This window comes from Poecile atricapillus, chromosome 16, assembly GCF_030490865.1.
Source record: "Poecile atricapillus isolate bPoeAtr1 chromosome 16, bPoeAtr1.hap1, whole genome shotgun sequence".
Classification (NCBI taxonomy): Eukaryota; Metazoa; Chordata; class Aves; order Passeriformes; family Paridae; genus Poecile; species Poecile atricapillus.
Genome location: NC_081264.1, coordinates 814469 through 833788, shown reverse-complemented (window position 1 = coordinate 833788; position 19320 = coordinate 814469). Strand labels below are relative to the sequence as shown.

Genomic DNA, 19320 nt, shown 5'->3' with positions numbered 1-19320 from the left:
TCTTCTCTGGGTTTACACTGCCATGGCAATTTCATATTCTCAAATGACTTCAAAGGAAAACTGGGTGTATTTTCATTTTATCCAACCATATGTGGTTTTGACACATGCAATCAAAAAAGATAGTTTGATCCAAATCTCCACACAGCCAATTACTCAGGGCTCCCAAGGCCTTCATCATCTTCAGAGCAGCTGATTTGTGCAGATTTTGGGCCATGGCAGCAGCCCAGGCAGCAGCTGCCTGCCACAGGAGCACTCTGGATGTTCCATGGTGCCCAGCTGTGCCATCCATCACAATCCCAGAGCTCTGCTGCTCCAGGAACCAGAGAGACAAACCCAGCTCTGAGCTCTGCTGGGATCCCACCTGAAATAAAGGCTTTGTGTGGCTTTGCCTAAGGAGAGGCTGGGGCCTGACTACCAGGAGCCTCATTTAATAAAAGCAACCAATTCAAATACTGGGGTCAGGTAATTGAGTGATTTACACACAGCTCGAGTTTCCCTGTACACCTGCTGAGTGAAACCCCACATCTTCCCAGTGCCACTCTCTGTTCTGTTATCAGGAAGCTCCATTCCTGCACTTTATCAGCACAGCACCACTGCCTTTACTCAGCTCTCCTATTTTTTACGAGCCCAATGCTTGTACAACCTGGCAGCTTTTTAGCTCAATCATATAAATGTCTTAATACCCTGCATTGATCTGGAATCAACACAGTTGCCAACACATGGATAAAAAGCATCTGGAGAATTTGTTGGTTGTTATTTCAAGCTGTTTATTATTCCTGGAGGACTCATATGAACACTCAGAACTATCATGCCTGCATTAATACTGCTCCCCTGCACCTCTGGGTACAGTAACACTGTACATTAAAGATGCTTTAGAAAATTGTTTGCGAGTTGATATTGCACTGGGATTACTCTGTACAGGCTGCAGCTTTCACTAAATAAATACTGGAGAAGGGCTGCCTGGGAAGGCAGACAGTCTGAACTCCTCAGCTGGCCTTTGGAACACAGTCAGGAGTAAAAACAAAGCACTGATATTTACCAAGTTGATTTCTAATCTTGGATTTGGCAGAGCTGTGATGAACAGAGACTCAGGGTACATTTGGAATGCCGTTCTTGCAGACTGGCACTGGAAAACAATCCTTCACAGGCCGGGGAGAGCATTCTGTGAGCTGCTCTTGCTGCCCACGTGGAAGCAGAGATCCCCATTTTATCACAATGGTCCAGTTTGACAAAGAACTATGGAAAAAGCTACCACGAAGAGAGAGGAAAACAAGATGCAAATGTCAGAGGAGAGTGGGAGAGGGAGCATCTGAGAACTCCTTACTGAACTGCTCCAGTCTAGGGACAAACCATCAGCCACTGCTACACAAGTAGTTTCAAGTCATGCAATCATGCACTAAGAAAAATCCTATTAAGTGAAACAGGTTCTGTTGCCATTGGGAAAAACAGGAGCAAAGGTGGGAGCAGGAATGAATGAAAAGGTCCAAATGCAGACGTACAAACCTGTAATAATTCTGTTATTACCACTGGAAATCATCCCATGCTGAAATGTGCTGTAAGGCAAATCTATTGAAGGAGATTTTCAAGACAAATCAGCACCATCATAGAACAGGCTGCATTCTGTACAGAGGCACTGAGCACTGCACAAACCTGAACCACCACAGCTTTACAGCTCTGCTGATGGGTATTTATGTGATGGGTATAAATCCCCAGGAGAGACCTGACTGAGCACAAACATCAATTCCCCTTGGTCAGGTGAGTATTCAGTGACCTGTTGTAAGCCCCAGCCCTGTGTCTCAAAAGCCTCACACTGGTCCAGGGTGGACCTGAGGAGGAATTCCTCCAGTGAAAGGGTTGTCAAGGACTGGAGTCCCCAGCCCTGGGGTGTTCAGGAAAGCCCAGGACATGGCACTGGGAGCTGTGCTTCAGCTGACCTGGTGCTGTCATTAACTGAAACTCTCACAGTCACAACTCACATTCCAACCCCAGAATATTTCAGTCAAAATTTTTTAAGTGCCCAGATTAGAGTTTTTGACTATAACCCATTATACTGTTGCTTATCTTCTATATCCATCCCATCTCCATATTACATTATGTATGCATGAACCTACACAGTAAGTAAGGAGTATATCTACATATCTATCTAGACCATTATTAATCATATAAGAGGAAAAATGAAAATGATTTGCCAGATGTTATTAAAATGTCCAAGTCATTTTATCCCCTAGCACAGAATAAAAAAGTTACTATGTGGCTGTTAATATACAGTAGAAGGGAAATTGCTGCTTCAGGTATAGAAAATATTGTAGCTCCAAGCCTTTAGAAATTCAGTTTGCCAATAAAAACGTTGGAGAACTGAATATTAAGGGTCACATCCAGCATTTCCTCCATATTTCACCTGACCAGGACTATTAACAAGAAAACTCAGTGCCTTAAGGAAGCGGATGGAGTAAAGAACACAGAAATGATCTGTACAACAGTATTACTCTGCAGAATTACAACATTTAACATCAAGCATTTGAGAGGCTGTGGCAGGAGCAGTTTCCTCTGAAACCAGCAGGTTTTAGATCCATTCTAAGATCTGGAGGCAAAGCAGGCACCTCTGTTATGAACCAGGAATGGAGTGTGGTGATTCCTGGGGCTTAGGGCAGATCTCTGTCTGATGAAAGGCTCAAACCTTGCTGACCCTCGTGACCCGAGGCTGTTTCCAGGGAGAGTTTTCTGTGCCCCTCAATCCCTTCATCTGCCCTGGAGCCAGCCCAGCCCATGGGGAGGTGTCTGGAGGAGTGATTCTGTGTTAGCTGTCACTTCCAGGCCACAGATTCCATTTTAACATAATAAATAATAGCTGTTTCACTGCAGCTTTCCCATCCCCATTCCCAGCTGGATGTTTTACACCCCTAATACAGATGACATTCATGTCTTTTACGTTTCACTCTGCCGTTGGAGAGAGTCCTCAGCAAGACACAATCAAATTAGCTCCAACTGTCTGCAGGACCTACTGCAGAGAAGCTGTAAAAGAAATCAGTAATTTCAGCCTCAGTGCAGACATGTACATAATCACTGTGCTCCAGAAACACAGAGAAGAGAGACGTATCCAAAAATGAATGAAAAAGAAGCATGTAAAATGAAAAGAACCTTTTATTCTCCCCCTCCACAAGGGATGATATTTTTGCATTTATTTATAGCACTTAAAAAGCTGAAATCACAACTGGATTAGTAATAAATTGAATGAAAAAATTCTGGAAAGCCAAGGTATGGCCTCCAGGAAGCACGAGGGAAAACAGGCTGCAGAATGACACTGAAATTTCATGTGTCTTCACCCAGACAGCAACAGCAAAAACCAAGTACCTGAAGTGTTCTTCCCAAAGCCCCAGGCATCATTTGCACAGCTAAATTAACACTGAGCACTCACAGGAGAGCACATCCCCGTTTGTCTCTGGTACTCAGAAGCACCATCACTCTTTTGCACCCCTGTAATTTCTCCCTTTTTCTCCAAGAGCTTCTCCCCTAACGTTCTGTAGCTGCTGAGAGCAGAGGGCTGATCCTGCTGTTCCCACTCTGCACACAGATCTGGGCTGACAGGCTGTTAGCCACAACTCCCACTCTTCTTCTGACTCCTCCTCAGCATCTCCCTTTCCTTTTGCCAGTGCTCCCGGAACTCCTGCTCTCGTTTTTAACCCCGCGTGTTTCACTCCAACCGCAGCTCCCTGAAGTTCCAGAAGATGCCTCGTGTGTGTTTGCAAAGCTCAGCCTGAATTAGCAGTGTTATATATGGAGAGCTAACAACAGTTAATATTTACCCAGACGAGCACAAGCTCAGAGACAACATTCAGCTCTGGACAAGTCCTGCTGCTTTACCAGAATCCCATGGGTTCACTCAAGGACCCCTGTGCAAAGCAGCTCAGGATCTTCACAGGAGCAGAGCTTTGGTGCAGATGAAATCCCAGCCTGCTCCCAGCTCTGGGATGATGGATATCTCCCCCAGAATACAAAAATAGCCTTGCAGACTCTGGTGGGCTGACCACCACCAGCTGCCAGACACCCTCTCAACAGGATGGGGGAAAAAACGAGATGGATTCAGATAAACACAGGGAGGTCATTTTCTCATTAGCATCTCCAGGAAAACAGACTCCAGTCGGGAGAAAACAATTTAATTTCTTGGCAATTTAAACAGATTTGGACAGTGAGAAACAGAGAAAACTAGAACACCTTCCCTCCCTTCCTGTTTTCCAGGCACAATGTCACAGCTTTGTTTGTACAACCAGGTTCATGTCTTGCTACTTTTCCCTTCATCACTCCTCACACCGCCCAGGTGATGTTGGAGCACTCAGTCTTGGGGACTAAGGGAAACATTTTGAGTTCCAGTTAATATAAAGAACTTGTGCCTGCCCTAGTTCTCCCCAAAGGTGATCATACTGCCATTAAGAGTGCAGGATAATTTCAAGGAAAAAGAAAGAAAAAACAGTTTTTCAGTAGTCAGAGGTATCTTGCATTGAAAACAAATGGAAAAATTACTTTTTGTGTTGGGCTTCTATAGACTTCTTCAATACTGCATTTTTTATAAAGGAGAACAGAGATTTGTGGTGAGGTTTACTCCACAGAAACCATGGATTATAACGACATGCATTGAAGAAGGCTGGGTAAATTGTCTCAATGCTTCAGATGAAGTAAGAAAAAACACAGCAGGACTGGAACAGCCTTCCTGTCTCAGAGATCACTCCTCCAACCATGCCTTGCTCTGGAGAAAGTTGTCTTCCAGATAAAGTTACTCAAGAGCAAAATAGGTTTATTGCAAAAATGCTGTAGAGCTCATCTCCAGCCAGCATCCATCAGCCCTGGTGCAGGAGCTCTTTTCTCAAGAGAGAAAACTCCACTTTTATCATTTTTTCATAACCTTGGAAGAAATGGGTACCAAGAGAATAAATCTTCCCCATTCTGTCATAAAATGCTTTTGCATTTAGAAAGGCTAAAAAATACGACTGGAATTAAGAAATGAGCCTGAAGTGAAAACTTCAGTGAGTGTAACTGAGCAACTGCAACGCAGTGCACTTGGAGGCTGTGTCTAAAATCCATTTCTGCAATGGCTTTGGGCATTCACTGCCTGCTGTTCAGAGACAGGCTGGCCTCCCACTGAAGCTCTGTGGAGGAAGGAGAGAGCCACATTTGTGCCAGACCTATATGAAATATGAGAGCTGTGGGTCTCCATTCTCCCCCAGCTCACTTGAGTCACGCAGTTTATTCTGATCTGCAGCAGACGTGGAGGAACGATCCAAATGCAGCTAAAGCCCCAATTCAGGGAAGCAGCAGAAGGGAAGATATTAGGGTCAAGTCCCCAGCATGACTCCAGAGATTTTGTTGACTTTACCAGCAGCAGAGCATTCTAAAAATACTGGGAAGCTTTATTAGTTGAGCTTGAGCTGGAAATACATACATGTCTGTAATTTCAAGTTTGCAGCTATATTTCACCTGTTTTCTTCTCTACACAGACCAGAAATAAAGTCAGTAACTAACCAGTACAACCTGACTTTGTGTTCTTGTAACACTCCTTATTTAAGGATGCTGAAGGCATTATAGTAAATATTATCATTCCAATAAACTTTGCAAAAATATAAATAATGAGGATTTAAACAAACAACATAGATTTTCATTGCCCTGCTTGAATTTCTCCTTCCACTCAAATCACCAAAGGAAAAAAACAACACACAAAACAATTGCAGTTCTAATCTTTCAGCCTGCACTTACAGGATTAAGAGTTAATGCTTCTCATAACTGCAGTCTCAGTCTGTTTTTCTGGTGTCTCAGAAAGAAGTAATTGCAATAACTTGCACAGAAATTTTATGGATTTCTTTTTATTTGTCTTCAGACATAAACCTTAAAGACTCAAATACGTTCAAGGTTTCCTCCAAAACCACAGAAATGTGAAGTTTTTGTAATAAATGAGAGGTTTATAGCTAAATCCTCCAAACTTCTCAAAAGCATCAAATGCCATGGGAGTGATTAATCTCCCTCAGCAACCCTTCCAATGCAGAATCCATTGAACCTCACCTCCTGCTATCGATGCACAGCAGTTTCTAGGCTTCGAGAGGGGGGATTCATGACAGCCTTTGCTAGAAAGGAAGAAATGCTGTGGTTTTGCCTCACAGTCCTCTCCTAACAGATCTGCAGTTCCCAGAGGAGAATCACAGGGAATTTCTCCTCCCTTACAAACACACACATGGAAACAGAACACTTCTACAAAGACAAACGTGTGTGCGAGTGTTTGCCACATCCCTCCGTGACTCCAAGGCAAAGGAGGAGTGTGCCACATTTGTTTCTATGAATGTCAGTAGCTGCTAAGTGATGATCAATGGAGGACAATCTGTTCTCAGCAAGATGCAGAGCAGAGGAGAGCTGGGTCCCAGCCAGGCTCAGAGCAGACACACCAGGGTGGTGGGCACTGACTGCAGCGATGGCACAGCAGGCTGGAGGGACACACAGGATCACAGCGTTACCTCAATGCTGCTCAAGCCCTAAAATCTGACACTTCCCCGTGTTTGAAGCCTACAGATGCAAAGCAGACAGTTATTTCTCCCTGTCTTAGCAAACATGCTTTCCATGGCGTGTTTTCTGAAAGCATTATGCTTCAAGGCTCTGTGCAGTGCAGGAGGTCAATCCTCTCGGCTGGCAGATGGTGACGAGGCCTCCACAAGAGGGTGAGTGACCATGGCCAGGGTGTTCCTCACCTCCCAGAGCCAGGAGCTCAGAAGTATCTTCTTGCTCATCCCTGGCTTCCCCTCTCTCACTGTTATTGTGTTCTGGGAGTATTTGTCACTGCTGAGACACCGATGTCACCATGAAAGTACAGGGCAGCCTGCTCTGAGCTTGACAACATTTGGGTGATGAAAATTTCCCTCATATCCAACCTAAACCTCCCCTGGCACAGCATGAGGCTGTTTCCTCATGTCCTGATGTTCCTGTAACGTGCTTTGGAAGAAGCAGATCTGCCCAGGCACAGACTCTCAGGAGGCAGGACAGAGTGTGGCTGTTCCCTCCTGCGCTTCCCGTGCCCCCTCCACCTTAAACAGCTGAAATCCACGTCAGAATGGGGAAGAGCACCATTCTTCAGGGCTCAGGTCACTGATCCATAAATCTACACTTGGCCAGGCTTTAGTGAAGACTCAGCTGGAGCTCCTTTAACAACCAAACTTACAAAATTCTTAGCAAAGAATTCTCTTGGTGTAATTAATTCCTTGACCGCTACCCAAGGATACTGTGAGTGCAAACACACTCCCAGCCTGTAATGATTATGCTAATCTAGAGAAGAGAAAAGATGTGTTGTGTATTAATCAAAGTCATGAGCTCAATTTCTCATTGTTCTTGGACTAAGTGATCAATACAGCAACACTCACTTGCTACAAGTACAGAGGGGCTCTAGGAGGAATTTACATTTATCTTGTCCCTGGGAAGGAAAGGCAGCTAAGGAAGGTTCATGATATCAGGAAGCTCAAAGGAGCATTATTCACCAACATTTAGGAAATGCTGCTTTGTCAGAAGGTTCAGAGTACACAACCAAACTGCCACCTCCACTCTCTCCAGAGTATCACGTACTCTTAAAACCACAAGAGATTAATCAAATGTCTTTGGGGAAGGTTTTTCCTTCATCTCCCAGAGAGCAGCTGGATGCCATTCCTATAAACAAAGACAGGAGTTCCCTTTCTCCTGTCTCCCACAGCCTGCAGTCTGAGAAGTGCAGAGTTATTTCTGCAGTTTCACAAAGTCTATCCTCCAGCATCCCCCGTGGTCCCTGAGCGCTGTGTGCCCCAGAGGGCACAGCCCTGTGCTCAGCTGCTGCCAGGAACCCAGGCACTCTGATCTGAGGCATTTACCAAAGCACAGCCAGGATCCCACCCCAGCTGGGACTCAGTAATGGTCTCAGGGCTGGGTGTGTGCTCTGACACAGAGAATTCATAAAAGTTAGGGAGAAATCCCAGCCACCTGTAAAACTCATTTGAGTCCATGGGGGGAAAAAAAACAACAAGAAAAAAAAAAGGAACACTGAAACTTTTCTTCTGGTGGAACTGAGTTCAAAATAGTTTCCAGGAGTAATTTTCACCTGCTGGCTCCAGCCTATATGAAAAAACAAAGGACTTTATTCTAAAATTATGTCCTAGGTCATTCAAAATGTAAGAAGCCAGTGGAAGGTCTTGTGGAAGTCACCATTTCCCTGTGTGAGGCTGGCATTGGAATACAAACTGCACCACCAGAGCAGCTCACACACACACTGAAGCTCTCTGGAAATTATCCCAGCTCCCACGGAGCTCTGCTGGGTCTGTGAGCCCCACAGAGCAGAGCAAACTCAGTGTGGCAGAGTAAATCCCATTTCAGAATGGCCTGAGTGTCCAGCTCAGCAGTCCTTGCTGCCAGGCTCTCCATGAGTGTCTCCATCCCTTCCCCAGCTCCAGGAATTCCCATCCCCACAGTCCCTGCTGTGGGTGCTGTCCCAGCAGTGCTGTGGAGCTCAGTCCTGCAGCACAGCCAGGGAGGGTTCCCAGCACCCCAAACCTCGCTCTGCCTCATTCTGCCTCCAGCTCCAGCTGGGACCCCCAGAGCACCAACAGCAACACACAAACACCTCCCAAAATTCCCAGTGACTGCTGTCCCCTGCTCAGAGGGAATCTCAATCACCAACACACAAACACCTTCCAGAATTCCCAGTGACTGCTGTCCCCTGCTCAGAGGGAATCTCAATCACCAACACACAAACACCTTCCAGAATTCCCAGTGACTGCTGTCCTCTGCTCAGAGGGGATCTCAATCAGCAAACACAAACACCTTCCAAAATTCCCAGTGACTGCTGTCCCCTGTTCAGTGAGGAATCTCAATCAGCAACACACAAACACCTCCCAAAATTCCCAGTGACTGCTGTCCCCTGTTCAGTGAGGAATCTCAATCAGCAACACACAAACACCTCCCAAAATTCCCAGTGGCTGCTGTCCCCTGCTCAGAGGGGATCTCAATCAGCAACACACAAACACCTCCCAAAATTCCCAGTGACTGCTGTCCCCTGTTCAGAGGGGATCTCAATCAGCAACAGCAACAAACACCTTCCAAAATTCCCAGTGACTGCTGTCCCCTGTTCAGAGGGGAATCTCAATCAGCAACACACAAACACCTCCCAAAATTCCCAGTGACTGCTGTCCCCTGTTCAGCGAGGAACCTCAATCAGCAAACACACAAACACCTTCCAAAATTCCCAGTGACTGCTGTCCCCTGCTCAGAGGGAATCTCAATCAGCAAACACAAACACCTCCCAAAATTCCCAGTGACTGCTGTCCCCTGTTCAGAGGGGATCTCAATCACCAACACACAAACACTTCCCAAAATTCCCAGTGACTGCTGTCCCCTGTTCAGAGGGGATCTCAATCACCAACAGCAACAAACACCTCCCAAAATTCCCAGTGACTGCTGTCCCCTGCTCAGAGGGGATCTCAACCAGTAACACAAACACCTTCCAGAATTCCCAGTGACTGCTGTCCCCTGTTCAGAGGGGATCTCAATCAGCAACACACAAACACCTCCCAAAATTCCCAGTGACTGCTGTCCCCTGCTCAGTGAGGAATCTCAATCAGCAACACACAAACACCTTCCAGAATTCCCAGTGACTGCTGTCCCCTGCTCAGAGGGAATCTCAATCACCAACACACAAACACCTCCCAAAATTCCCAGTGACTGCTGTCCCCTGGTGTTAGGGCTTTTGCAGGTGTGCTTGGCTTGCAGTCTCTTTACAGAGCGTGCTGACCCTAACAGTGAACTGCCAAAGAAAACAAAGTGATAAACATTGTTGCTTGTTGAGCAAGAACAAGGATCAAACAAAGGTCTGCAAGCATCTAGTAATTTGCTTTAAGATAAGGATAGTAACGTGTTTAGAGAAGAACGAAAACAGTGTTATAAAATAGAGCTATAAGTTTGTATTCTATTTTTAGATGCTTGGCTTAAACTATATAAGTAATGCAAGAGCAAAAAATAAAGGTCTCAGTTCCACATCATATTGGTGTGCTGTCTGATTCCTGCCTTAAGATTGGACTTAACACCCTGGTCAGCGAGGAACCTCAATCAGCAAACACACAAACACCTCCCAAAATTCCCAGTGACTGCTGTCCCCTGCTCAGTGAGGAATCTCAATCAGCAACAGCAACAAACACCTCCCAAAATTCCCAGTGACTGCTGTCCCCTGCTCCGAGGGGAATCTCAATCACCAACACACAAACACCTCCCAAAATTCCCAGTGACTGCTGTCCCCTGCTCAGTGAGGAATCTCAATCAGCAAACACACAAACACCTCCCAAAATTCCCAGTGACTGCTGTCCCCTGCTCAGAGGGGAATCTCAACCAGTAACACACAAACACCTCCCAAAATTCCCAGTGACTGCTGTCCCCTGCTCAGAGGGAATCTCAATCAGCAAACACAAACACCTCCCAAAATTCACAGTGACTGCTGTCCCCTGCTCAGAGGGAATCTCAATCACCAACACACAAACACCTCCCAAAATTCCCAGTGACTGCTGTCCCCTGGTGTTAGGGCTTTGCAGGTGTGCTTGGCTTGCAGTCTCTTTACAGAGCATGCTGACCCTAACAGTGAACTGCCAAAGAAAACAAAGTGATAAACATTGTTGCTTGTTGAGCAAGAACAAGGATCAAACAAAGGTCTGCAAGCATCTAGTAATTTGCTTTAAGATAAGGACAGTAACGTGTTTAGAGAAGAACGAAAACAGTGTTATAAAATAGAGCTATAAGTTTGTATTCTATTTTTAGATGCTTGGCTTAAACTATATAAGTAATGCAAGAGCAAAAAATAAAGGTCTCAGTTCCACATCATATTGGTGTGCTGTCTGATTCCTGCCTTAAGATTGGACTTAACACCCTGGTCAGCGAGGAACCTCAATCAGCAAACACACAAACACCTCCCAAAATTCCCAGTGACTGCTGTCCCCTGTTCAGTGAGGAATCTCAATCACCAACACACAAACACCTCCCAAAATTCCCAGTGACTGCTGTCCCCTGCTCAGAGGGAATCTCAATCACCAACACACAAACACCTCCCAAAATTCCCAGTGACTGCTGTCCCCTGCTCCGAGGGGATCTCAGTACATTTCCCAGTACAATGTGAAGAGATCAATAAGTATTATACTCTAATCAGCAGGTAATAAGACTTAAACAGCCAGTCTTGTAAATAGAGCCATTAGCTAACTAATTAAAGGAACCATTAATAAAGGCATCCAAATTGATCTCAACTTTTCTAAAGAGTAAGAAGATCACACAAAAGAAAATTCTGCTTTGAACACTGTGCCAGCTTGCAGGGTGAATTACTGAGTGAACAGTACAAAATGAATATTCCTGTTACAAGATACATGTACAAGTTAAACTGCTTGTTACCTGCTACAGTTATTTACTTCATATATATATATCCTGAAAATCAAGTTTTCTAATATTTGCTTTTTTTAATGAGTCATAGATACATTATCTCAACAAAGCTATTTTCCCACAAATAGAAATTTCAAATTCTTTCTCTTTTTTGATACACCAAAAAGGTAAATCATGAAGCAAGGAGCTCAAATGCAAAGTTTTCTTAAGGTTATTTTTAAAACCAAAGAGATGTTGATTTTTAAAGATATATATATCTTTATATATATATATATATCTATATATATATAGCTTGCTATATTAGGGAATAAGATCAGGGGAAGCACAGGTATCAAATATATGTGCTGGGAAAGCAGAAAGGACTCTAATTAGAAAGTTTCTCCTCCTGCTGAAATCTAAAGAGATAAATTCTGTTTCCTGTAAAGCAAAGTAAATCCAGAGTAAGCCCCCAGAAACTGCTCCACTGTTACATCAAGGTAACAAGCAGCTGAATTTAGCCAGGGTTCTTGAAAATGAGATTAAAATGAAGCCCTGCAAGTGCTACCTACAGCCAGAGCCATTTGCATGACAGGTTGGTGATGCTCTAGGCAGCAGAGGATGAGGAGGGGCTGGGATGAAGGCTGGGTATGGTTAATGAGCCTTTCCAAGAGTCTGGTTCACTGAACAGCCCTGGGCACAGCCTGGGACGTGGCACTGGACACGGTTCTGTGTCTGCATTTGGGAAAACCAAAAGCACATTCGGGATTTCCTTTGAGGGCTCTTCCCCTTCATCCTCACGTTACAGTCTGAGGCACAAATCCCAGGGAATTTGTCTTTTACCCACATGGAAGGGGCTGGGGCTTTACAGCAAACCTGGAAGATTTTGTCCTGTCAGAGAAAGATGAAACATGCCCTGAATGTTCCCATGCCACCTGCAGGGAGAAAGACGAGTGAGATTTACAGTTCAGAGAGGCAAACACCAAAAGCTCTGGGAAAGGCTAATTTAATACATCTGTCACACTCAATTACAGAGTCTGCAGTAATCCAACACATCCCGTGTTTTTCCCTCTTCAGACAGCGAAGAGCCAATTGGCCAGGCTCAGAATTAAACATCTGTTCCACAAAACAAAGATATTAACCTCCAAGTTCTGTTATGAACCAATAAAATCCAGTCATTCACCACTACTCAGCAGCAGGTGTTTTCTCCATTTCACAAATTGCTATGGCCAAATCCTCAGTGGAAGCCACTGCAGGGATTGGATTTTGAAGGTACTACGTGGGCTGTTATTAATGCAGGGATACAGATGCTTCTTTTACTAATACAATATATTTATTTTTAAATGTTCTGCTGTGGTTTCTGTAATTGGTTACATAGATGGAACTAAATATTTAGACATAAAAGAACCAAGTATTTTAAAAGAAACAAATAGAACTGGCAGCTTTGTATACTGGAAAACATCAAATCATGTTTCCATATTAATCACAAAGCTTTTGAACAGTTTGACAATTATTTCATTGTTTTAATTCCTATCCATCCTTAGTACACACAAACCGATCACAAATAAAACAGGAAGCAGTCCCGACCATGACTTTTTACTTTCAAATAAGCCTTCACACTTTTGGAAATAAACCAATCCACACTGAATGGGGTTTGGTCAGGCTCCTCAGGAGCAAGAATGATGGAATTCCTCTGAGAGAGGCAAATTCTGCCCCCAGGGCTGCGATGTAAATCCAGAGTGACTGAACATCATCTGGAGCACGAGTCACTGCATGAGCTGGGCACTCACTTCTTCCTTCCAAGTTCTCCCAGACACCAAAGCAGTGAAGTACAAAGAGCTGTGATGTGTTCTTGAACTGCTCAGCACGAGCAGCGAGCAGAGGGAGCATTCATGGAACAGCAGCAAACATGAGAGCAGCAAATGAGCTTTAACACAAGCTGCAACCATCATAAATCCAACTCCAGTCTTGAACTTTGGCTTTGTTGTAGGCTGCAGATCTGAAACTGTCCTAATTTAAGGATATTAGAAATAAAATGCTGTGAAAAGGACCCACAACTCACACTTGTTTAACCCTGTGACACACCACGGCACCAGGAATTCCTTGCCTAGGCAATGTTTTATAGAACGCTTTTCCTGCAGGTTTTACCTCAAATGTGCAGTATTTCATTTATTAATTAGTTGGTATTTTCACTGATTGCCAAGCTGTCCATACAAATTGCAATCTGATAGTAAAGGCACATCTTTGGCTTCTCAGCCTTTCAGGGATTACATGAACATAGATTTACACTGAAATGGCAAAGAACACTGGCACTGGAAAGTGTTCTGCAATGTCACTGGGTCACTCCTGAACTCTCCCCCTGGGAACAGTATTTCCCTGGTAGGTCTGTTTATCACAGAGTTCAGGGGGAATTTTGAAGCCTGATAACTTGAAGTAAATGAGCAGATGGAAAGACTGAAATGACTGGTAAATGATCAAAATTAATCTGTGTCAGTCTTTAAGCACAAATAGCATTTTGCTTCTCCAAAGGGTCAAGGATTAATTCCATTTCAAAGCACATAATTACAATCTTCCTCTGTTTCTTGAGGACATTCACAATGTAGTAGAGATTTTCCAAAAATATTATCTGGCACTTCTAAAAGTGTGCCTGTAATGTATTTTAAAAAGCATTATGTTAGCGATCTCTAAACATATCTCTACATCTTTTTATACTCATGCCTTAATAAGCAACTGCAAATGAGCACCAATTAGCTCCTCAAAAGTATATAAGGATTAACAGTCCTTAAACTAGATGCATAGTCCAGAAATCCAGGAAATGCAGGAAAGCCATTTAACCCAACAGAAACAGAACAGAGGCAGAGGATCTGGCCAAAATATGAATCTTCATCAGGAAAAAATACAGACCAGGCCTCCTGAAAGTCTGCTTATATTAGCAGGACCGTGAGAAGGTTTTCTTCTCAGAATTTTTAAGCAAAGTTATCAAAAGGTTACAAATCGAGGCCAAATTCCCTTGAGAAGAAAAGCAAATCTACCAAAATAGCTACAAACACATCCCATGGATTAAAGGTTATATAAAAAGCCAATAGGTCAGAAATACCTCTCTTCCTCCTCTCCCTCCACAATTCTATCTAATTAGATGGAATGCCTTTTTATTTTGTTCAGTGCAGAGAATTTCTGAAATCCCAGTTTAATCAAGCCTGAGTCCTACTACTCCTCTGAGGCACCATTTTCTGAAAAAGCCATAAACCTCAGCTGAGGTTGTGGTAATTTTACAGTATTCCCCCCACCTTGAATTAATAATAACAAAAATCTAATAGTATCCCAGTGTCTCACCTACGCTTTATTAAAGCACTTAATTTCTGATCCTTTAAATATTCTCCTTTATGCCAAGACCTCTCTCATCTGTTACTGCCAGAGACATTTTCAGCAGATGAGCACCAGGAGGATGCTGAGGCTGTGATACCATTCCAAAGGATCCCAGGAACCACACAAAACCAGACATTTGCTGTTCCCTCAAACTGAGGGCCAAGTTATGCCTTTGACTGTGGCTGCATAACCCCAGAGCCAGGGGCTGAGATCTGACTTTTCTCTGTGATTGGAAAGCTCCCAACGTTCCAGCTGTTTCCAGCACAGCTGCCTCTGGCCAGAAGAGGCACTGGGCTGCACTGAGTTATCAAATCCTTTTTTCTGTGTCACACAAGGGCTCGGACAGGAGCAGATCCTGGTGTGTTAAAAAGGTCCCAATAGTGGGCACTAAAGATGTCCTTAACCTAAACAGAGAGGGACCCTTATCAAGGTAAAACAGAACCTGCTTAACAGAAAACCAGAAAATGCAAATTGGAAAGCAACAACTTTTAATTACCAAGGTGACAATCGATAGGAACAAGCTTTGCCCTTTTAAAGGTGATCAAAATAAGGAGAATTCTCCCTTTTAAATGTGCAATACTAGACTCACTACAAAGGTGAAATGATGAATAAAGGTCTAAATGCACGTTTGACAGTACAAATGGAGAGGCTAGAGGGCCTTGCAGGCTGTAAAAGCAGTGGATTTGGTTAGTGGCTTTAAGAGCTGAACTCTGGACAGGTCCCTGTGTGTGTCCAGGGCAGGAAACTGAGGCAGGAAGCAGCGAAGGCAGAGCCAGCTCCAGGCACACCCTGCCAGGGGCTCCTGGTTATTGCAAAAGCAATGGCCAAGTTCACCTCTCTCAGGATTATTCTTCTCTACTCTCTGGCTGCTCCTGCCTTCTCCTCCCAGATGAGTAAATAAAAGAGGTCTTTGTCATGGAAACTGTGGAGCTCCTCACACAGGCAGCCTCCCAAGGAGAATTGCCTCTGAACAAAATGCCCACCAGATATTCCAAGGGAAGTCTCCAGGGAAATAAATATTGAATTACTGCAATGCTTTAACTCAAGTCTCAGTAGCCAATGTCTCTGTAGCAGCTCACCTGCCTGAAGCTTGTGAGAACATGTGAAAAACCAGCTGCGTGAAAACTTCTTAATATGTGAAAAGGGATTGTTTTCTAAAAATGAAGTTTGTTCTGCTTGGAATATGTCTGATTTAACAGAATGCCCTGCCTATCATCTTCTGGGGCCAACAGCTGTGGAGACTGAATATTGTGGTATTATCCAGCTCTGAAACAATGTAAGAGGAATTTAATTTTGGAAGGCAGGTATGGCTTGTTCTGTGCATACAGGAAGCATGAAAGCATTATTTGGGAATGATAAAAACTGTCTTGCAAGACAGCAACTCCTTTGTGCAGTCCTGGGGAAGGGAGAATGCAGCTCAATGCTGTGATCAATAAAACTCTTCCCAACAATCCAATCAATGTGAATCTCTGTGGAAAGGACATCAGGACTGCTGATGTTCATTTGCCTCAGGGAAAGCCAGGCTGCTTTGGCTGCTTCTCCACAAAGCCCTGAAATTCCTGATGCTCCAGTGCAATTTTAGCCTTCTGACACAAAACTCCAGCTGCACTCAGGACAGCCACCATTTCTTAGGATTTTATGGGGTTTCTTTGCTCTTTTAACAAAATTCAGGCTTGGCTCTAACATACAAAAATGTAAAAGAACCTGATCTCTGTAAAACTATTTCAAAATAGTTTTAAAGGAATCTTAAATTCTGCATCGTGGACATGGGTTTGGAGTGAATGATGAACTTTCAGATACTTGTGACTGACTTTGAATTTCAAGACAAAGAAGTTCAGACATCAGAAGATAACACAGGGAAATTGAATATATACAGGGGAACAGAAATTCTGAATTCATCAATTTAACCCATTTCTGTTGTAATAATAATGGTTCTTAACACCACATCAGCATCCCTGAACTCCAGACAGGATTCTATCCACTCAGCTGGGAGCCTTTTGGTTCTTAAATTTCAAACCAGATGCTTCTAAAAATCTAGCCCTCATCTACAGAGGGAAGAAGTGTGTTGCTAAACAGATGTATTAATGCAATGTTCTCTTAAAAGCAGGAAAATAACCAACCAAGATAAGGACATTCCTACATCACCTGTTCACGAAGGATGACATGCTTCCATGTTTTATTTTAATTATGTGGAAACAAAAGCTCTTTTAATTAAAGAGAAGGCAGCTACATAAGCCAGAACTGGAAAGTGAAATGCCTTGAGCAGTTTTTTGGAGAACTTCACAATGTCTGACAATTTCAATCTATTAGCTATCCTTCTCTCCACAGAGATCACGATTAGCCAGCAAACTTGCCCTTTCAATTCACTCAAAGCCTCAATCTATTCCATCTGTGCTCTCTGAACCTTTCATTTCCAATAGGTTCAGGGTAATTCAGAGCAGCCAGGGAGGCTGACAAGCTCTGCCTTTCTTTCACATCCCCAGGGCTACACGCTGACATCTTGGAATGAATTTAGAAATAAATACAATATCACTGCTTTCACACAACAACATCATTTATTTGAATTCCATTAGGAAGCACACAGGTGTAATTAGGAGTTGGGCCATGACTCAAACAGCCACTTGCCCTCATGCTGGTCTCACCATTCTGCTGTAATGGAATAAAACCCTCCTGTGAGCTCCCAGTTTGACCTGAAGGCTGAATGCCTTGAGAATCCAGATGGACAAAAAAGGTAACTGTGATGCAGATGAGTGAGCATTTGTGTGAGTCCCTGCATCTTACAGCACCCGTGCTGAACAGCAGCGGAGCCTGGGGCAGATCTGCATTCCCACCTGGAATATTCTGCTGATGAGAGGTTCAGGTGGTGGAGAGGAGCAGGAAGCTCATACAGGATATGATGAGTTGAGAGTTAACCAGAGCAGTCACAGCACCAGCTCAGGAGGAGGAAACAAGGCAGTGATGAAGATCTGGGAAGTGTCTGGGTGCAGGCAGCCTGTAGTGCTGGGCACAGCACTGAGAGCCAAGCAGAGAACACCAGTCTGACCCAGATCCATGGCCATGGAATCTTACAGAGGCTTGCAATGGAATCCACGATCGTGGAATCACAAACCCCATGAAAGAGGGAGGCTCAGCTTTTTGGAAATGGTTGCAACATCAGCCACAGGTGATGGCAGAAGGTGACCACAGCTCTGTGACTGGGGCAAGGACACAAACCTGACAGAAACTCCTGTGTCTCCAAGGGCACAAACCTGACAGAAACTCCTGTGTCTCCAAGGACACAAACCTGACAGAAACTCCTGTGTCTCCAAGGACACAAACCTGACAGAAACTCCTGTGTCTCCAAGGACACAAACCTGACAGAAACTCCTGTGTCTCCAAGGACACAAACCTGACAGAAACTCCTGTGTCTCCAAGGACACAAACCTGAAGGAAACTCCTGTGTCTCCAAGGACACAAACCTGAAGGAAACTCCTGTGTCTCCCATCTTCACTTCCACCCTGCAGCCTCTGTCATCACTGCTACAGAATTCAGCTCCTCTGAATTAGTTTGGCTGGATTAAGAAGACAAAGATCATTTCCAAAATCTTTCACCTCACCCACCAAAATGCTCAGCATACAGCAGGTATGCAGTGCTACTACAGCAAGCAGTAGGGTTATTCCACTTGGCTTTGGAATGCTGCAGCTGCATCCAGAACTATGAAGTGTAGTGATCACCACAGTACCAGCGACAGGGGCAGGCTTCCCCTCCCCATCAAAAACCTCAACAATACCATGAAAAGCAATTAATGAGGAAGATGGGACTGATAACATTTGTTATACAGAATTACCTAACTTTCATGGCTTTATCTTTTTATTAAAATTCTTACCATTCTCTTGTTTAAAACGTGTCTGTTTCGTAGCTGCAATGGGATGTTAGTTTGCTGAGGCCTGTCAGCTGAAAATGGCAAATATAAATACACCAAGTGATCACTGTCAAGCTTTTTTCCATTTTGCCTGGTTTCTGTGCTTAAACACCACCCGGTTCTATAACCATGATGTTTTCTGCAAGGGAATGAGAATGAAGAGGCCTGGGAACAGATTACTGGATGTACAGTTTGATGCTACAAAAAGAAAGCATTAATTGCAGCCTCCGAAGGCACTCAGCCCTTTCTCATCTGAGGTCTGGTGAGTGTGTGGCCTCAGGGTGAGATTATTCACAGTCACATCTCTGTTGGAAAGCTTTTCTTTTTGGTCCGTTAGTTTTCCATCAGATCAAGGAGCTCAACCACCTCAGCAGGCAACTGCAGTATTACTGGAGCTGGTGCCTGCAAAGGAAAACCCCAACCTCCAGAAATGAGGAAAAAATATTAGTTTTCAGCTCTCCCTGCGAGCTCTCTGCATGGCTCATCACTCAACTGCAGAAATGGCAGTGCCACACAGGAAAGAGACTGCAGCAGCTGAGGCTACAGAGCAGCTCCACCATCCACGCTCCTTCTCAGATCAGATTCAGCCCAGTAAAGAATTATTATCATTTTTTTTTCTGTTTACAGCTTACACTCTAGAGTTAAGTGAACAAAATCCAACACACAAAATACAG

At 44.1% G+C, this 19320-nt stretch overlaps 1 protein-coding gene across 2 annotated transcripts in view; it reads right to left on the bottom strand.

Moving 5' to 3' along the window:
• TMEM132D (transmembrane protein 132D) overlaps window positions 1-19320 on the bottom strand; it is a 203961-nt gene that overhangs the window by 171547 nt on the left and 13094 nt on the right. The window lies entirely within an intron of this gene.